Genomic DNA, 6,000 nt, shown 5'->3' with positions numbered 1-6,000 from the left:
AACAATCTTGTTTGTTATTGCTCTTCTGTTATTGCTGCTCCGTGAGCTTACATGGCAAGGTTTTAAAAAATGACTTCCTGCCTAGACTTCTGTAACGCGCTTTACGTGGGGCTTCCCCTGAAGACAGTCCGAACACTTCAATTGGTGCAAAATAGAGCTGCCAAGTTGCTGACGGGGACGGGGCGTTATGCTCACATGACTCCAGTCCTCCGTCAGCTTCACTGGCTTCCCATTGAAGCCCGGGCCCAATTCAAGGTGTTGATTATGACCTATGAAGCCCTAAACGGCTTGGATCCTGGCTACCTGAACGAGCGCTTACGTCCGTATATGCCCGACCGCCCCTTGAGATCTGCGGGAGAGTCCCTTCTCCGGGAACCCTCCATGAAAGAAATTAGGAGAGTAAGTACTCGGAGGAGGGCTTTCTCTGTGGTGGTGCCCAACCTATGGAATCCACTCCCCAAAGAGGTCCGCCTGGCACCGTCGTTACTGGTTTTTCGGTGCCAGGTAAAGACCTTTTTATTTAAACATCATTTTAATTGTTAAAATATATGATCTGGCCAGGGCAACTTCTTCTTCCTTCTCTTTTCTCCTCCTATATTATTTATTTACTTATTTTATACTTTTATAATTTTAATTTTATATTATTATGTTCGTAACTCAGTGTATTTTTTGTATTTTTGTATTTAATGGTAATTTATTATATTCTATTGTATTTCAATGTATTTTATTGTGTTGTAAGCCACCCCGAGGCTTCGGCAAGGAGCGGCATAGAAATGTAATAATAATAATAATAATAATAATAATAATAATAATAATAATACATGAATGGTTAAATATGAACTGTATCGGACTGCTTAGTGACCATCTTGTACATCATTATGAGATGTTTCATGTTCACATGAAAAAAGATGGTTTTGCCAAGACATCATTACACAAAAATGCTAAGTGAAATTGTGTATGGGTGATTTTGCATCAAACTGGCTTTTATCAATCTATGCATTTAAGTTATGATTAGAGATGGAACATGACATATCAGATCCATGTTATAAGAATATACCACAATGTATTCCTGAGAGAAATTGAGAATAATAACAATGCAAAATGACCCCTGAAAAATTGAAACTAACAAATGTGTCTACCTAGAATCAGAGTTGTGAGAGTTTGGGTCTTACAAATCTGGGTTAAATCACTTCATTTTATCTGACTTCCATATTGTTTAATCCTCAAGCTCTTTCTGCCCTGAATTTAGAAAAAAAGTTGTGAATTATGATTTTTAAAGAAGCAGAAATAGACTTCTCAGCCATCATGGCTTACCAGATCCAGTAGATCTAGCTGCTCTCAGTATGGAGAGGCTTAAGTTGTGCCAGCCTGCTGTGCAGCTGTAAAAATGAGGAGCTTTCTAGAAAAAGAGATGGCAATGAACAGGGTTGATGCACAGGGACTGGACTCCACAAAGCTCTGGGACTACCAGTTGTGGTTTCTCCCACACTCATTTTTTAACCTTAAGTTTGTAAAGAATTTAGAGGATTTGGGTAAATTTTTATCATCCCCCCAATCCCCTCCAATCGAATGAAATTCCCACCCATCCCTCCTGGAGAGGGGATACACTGGATTTCTCAGTGGCTGCATTCACATCCCTCCCCTCCGTCCCATGGCACCCCAAGAAAGCCACAGAATTGGCAGCTCTGCACATACACTGTTAGTGAATAGGGGGTTAAGTATGTGGGGCATGACAGTTAAATAAGAAACAGCAAATTAAGCCCCACTTATGGAAACAATCCACATCAGATGCCTAATATATTTTCTCTTGTCTCAGTCATGCCATCTTGATTTGACACTCAAGATGAATTCACAGGAAAACCATTTGTCTGGCTACATCAGTTAAGTCAATAAAGGGAAACATTTTTTTAGCACGAGAACATGGCCAGCTATGTCCACAGCTGCACCTCCCCCTTCCCTTTGAAATGTTATGATGGGATGGAGCGGTAAGGATCTGTCAGCATTTCTGTTACAAACCTCAGCCTTCAGAGGTTTCTAAACCCCAGCCATGTATATAATAACACTGCATGAAAAAGTAGGTATGTGAGTTGTCAGCAAGGGTGACTGTGTTTGCTTTAGAACAGTTTAAAGAAGTTTAAGCAGATGATTACAGTTAGTGAGGTTGAGAATAATTTGAGGTGGTTTTGTACACAGTGTTTGGCTGTTTCCAGCTAAATTGGGACGTCGTATCTGAAACTTTCAGTGCATCGTATGAACTAACTCAGAGACGATGACAACAATCACCTGAACAAAGTATTTACACTTCTTACCACTTGCATGCCATCATATTTCATAGTCGTTCTTTGTCGTTCTGGTTTTATCAGTCTATAAAAAAGGTGTGGGGAAGCCTTTTCGCATAGACAATTGCCTTAAAACATGCCAAGGATATCATAGAGCTTTAAATTCCCACAATTCTAAGGCAAGCTGATGGGATTGCCAATATAGGACTTAGTTCCAGCCAACGTAGGTTCATTGGGATTGTTCCAAGCCTCTTTGGGTGGTCGAAGCTTGGTATGGAAAGCCACATTATAAACATGCTAATAAATAAGTTAAACAAACCAAAGAAGCAATATCACTGGACTTCCTTTCAGCACTTGCCTGGTACCTCAGGTTATGGTATCATCTTAGCAGCACTGGGAAAGATCTCTGCCCAAGGGCCTCAGGAGATGCCCCTGCTTGGAGGGACATATAAGAATTTCATATTTATTTGCAAATGTGTGAATGTGTCCTGCTCTCAGAATGCAAACATGAACAGGAAAATATTTCCTGGGAAAAATGTTTACAAATTCCCAAATTTTTAGTCTTGTTCTAAAATGCAAATTTTAAAAACACACATTTAATTTGGAATGGAGTTTCTTTCAGAAAAGTATATTTTCACATTTTAATCAATAGAGAGCCATGCACACTTTTAAAAATATGCACAGGAATATGCATGTTTCCTGTTAAAACAAGCTGAAAAGTGGTCCAAAATCAGGGATGAACTGAAATGAGTTGAAGTAATTTTTGAGAATTTAGGTTATGCTGGAAATTGCTGGTCCTCCCATCCCTCGATTGGTGCAGACAGGGCTGGGCCTCATAGACCGGTGATCTGCCAGAATTTAAAGGAGCTTTACATGGCTCTTGGTCTCTATTGTGCTTTGAATCCTAGGGCTCTATTTGGCCCATGAAGGTGAGAGAGGCTGGCAGGAGTAGTAGTAAAGAAAGGAAAAATATTCCTTTTTCTTGGAAAATGAGTCTGAGCTGGTTATGTCCAGATATCCCTGGTACTGGGTCACAGCTGCATTCCAGAAGCGCTGGCTGCATTTTGTCACTAACTCTGACAAAATAGTCCATTGGTCGAAGGCGAGAATACAATATACCAGGGCAGAAATAGATGCAAGTCTAGGGTGCAAAGAAACACCATACTGCAAAAGCAACAAGTGAAGCCCAGCTTACAATTAGTGGATAATCAACAACCGACACACAATGTTACCACTTTCTTCTTAGCAAGTTTATTCTGAAGTTTAGATTGTTTTTGAAATTGTGGCACGCTGTATGTAGGCCTGCCTCATTTGCACTACAGTAACTATTTATTTTATTATCTATTTAAAACATTTCTATGCCATCCCATTCGCCGAAGCCTCGGGGCGGCTCACAACATAAATTAAAATATAATACATTAAAAATATAAAACAAATTAACAATATAAAATAAGTCGCCCTGGCCAGATAAACTACATTAGAAAATCAATGGGGTACCTAGCTAGTGGTGTGAAGATAATGTTTTGGGCTGAAGACCAGGGTATGAATGTGGAAAAACAGAAACTAAAGCAGACTCTAGAAGAGCCAGGTCATTCTTTTCCAAAACAGTTGGAGAGTATTTTCATTTCATTCAGTCATAGGCTTTGGACCCCTGCAATCAAGCACACGGGCTTCTAAAATCCCACTGAAGTCAATGTGATCTGTGCAGGATTACAACCTTATTATTGCACTCCGTGCTGCCTCCAGAGAAAAGGCTCATGCCTGCTCTTTCAACTAGCTTTCACAAGCCTAGCTGATTTAAAAATATGTAAATTACAAACATTATATTTGTTACCATCTAATTGCAGTTGAAATTGAAGAGCAATTATGTTTATGATCTCCATCCTCTGAGTTGAAACAGCATCTCCACTCCATAGCATCACTTGCCCTGGGTAAATAGGCTGCTTGACAGCTTCTCATTATTACTGCACATCACCTTTTGATCTCTTTTTGTGACCATTGCCATGGAGTAGTTCCTAAAATAGATGACAGGAGAGGTATATTCTTCCTATTCATTATCTGGAGAGCTTGGGCTTCTCACGAGCCACCTTTCACAAGCAGGAGATAAAACTTCCAGCCAGATTTCATTTTGAAAAAAAGGTTCCATTAAAGCCCCGTCTCAATACATAATAAAGTTAATTCAATGTCTGTTTTATATCTCATTAAAATTGCCTGAACATTTCTCATCTGTTTGAGGATTAAATGCATGCCATCAAAACATAAACTGATCCATAAACTGTTAATGCTAGTTTATCTGAAAGAACAAAGAATATATTGCTACGTAAAGAGCAAGGAATATACTATTAAGTAAAGCATCAAAACTTTAATGATATATTAATTTGCTTTTGCTCCGAATGTGAATGCTTCAACTTGTTTCTTCGCCATTTACATGTGGGGAAGTGAGCCTCTTTCACTTATGGGGAAGTTCTCCAGGGCTGTATTCCATGGATATGTGGAACCAAAAGCAAAAGCAGCAAGACCAACATACCCCAAAAGCAACACATTCTAATTTAAATCTCTTCCAGCCAGTAAAGAAACCTTAAGAGAGGGAAGTCACCCTTTTAGAAGGGGGAAGGAACAGTGCAAATGCCAAGAAAGCACCATATAATTGGTAATTGAGAGGAAGTCGGAAGGACCAAGCGTTTACGCTACAACACCTCTGTCTGACCTATATTTATAGCCAATAACTACATCTAGAATATCCCATTAAATTTCTTTTAAGATCTAATTTGTTCCTTTTTAAAAGAAGTCATATTAAGAATCAAAAACTTGTACTGGCTTAGCAGTATCCCTTGGAATCCACTGTTTTTCTGCACTTTCCAAAACTGGAAAAGTAGGCTATGATTTTTCTAAAAGAAATGCTTATTTCTAGCATTTTCTTCTCAACATGTAGCCCACTGTCCATATTTTCATACCCCCTTGAGTACATCTTTATTTTTTGTTTTTATATTAATGTTCATCAAGCATTTCAACAAAACAAAAATCTAAACAGAATAAAAACTTACATAAATGTGAAAAAACCCACTTGTTTTGAATGACTTTGAATGCATTACTTTCAGTAAATGCAAATGAGATTGTACATGCATGCACACGTGTGTGTGGAGATGAAGGTACAGCTATCACGAGAAACAGTTATGAATAAACCCACCTTTGTTGGCTTTCAACTCTTTGGCTTTGGAGTGATGTCATACATCTGCCACATACTTCATTAGAAGTCCTGCTGTGTTCAATGGAGCTTCTTTCCAGGAAAATATGCCTGATGCAGCCCCTGTTAATTTCCCCCCCACACCCCATTTTAGGACCCATCCTCTGGAACACTTCCCCATGTGGCCTAAGAGGTGGAAACTAGTATTAGGTGCCTTTTGATCATGCACCTGTTTACTCATACTCACACTGCCCTGTTTTAGTGTTTCAGTGTATTTATTATGGTCTAACCTTGATCTTCTGTTGTATTTTATGTATTTTAATGCAGATCTAATGATAGCAGTAATAGTTTAACTAAATAAACAGAATACATCCATATGAAAAGATGCCTCTATATTTGTTTCATTTCTCATGCAATTGTAAATGCAAGTAATGTTTAGCCTCTCTGATACAACACTAGACTTCAGCACAGAAGTTTAAACATCCCTGTTTTTACACACTTCCATGGTAGCAACGCTGTGCTGAAAATATGTGATAA

Source organism: Varanus komodoensis, unplaced genomic scaffold (assembly GCF_004798865.1).
Source record: "Varanus komodoensis strain SLA01 unplaced genomic scaffold, ASM479886v1 scaffold20_1, whole genome shotgun sequence".
Taxonomy (NCBI): domain Eukaryota; kingdom Metazoa; phylum Chordata; class Lepidosauria; order Squamata; family Varanidae; genus Varanus; species Varanus komodoensis.
The sequence above is the reverse complement of the archived record's forward strand: the minus strand, read 5'-3'. Positions refer to the sequence as shown.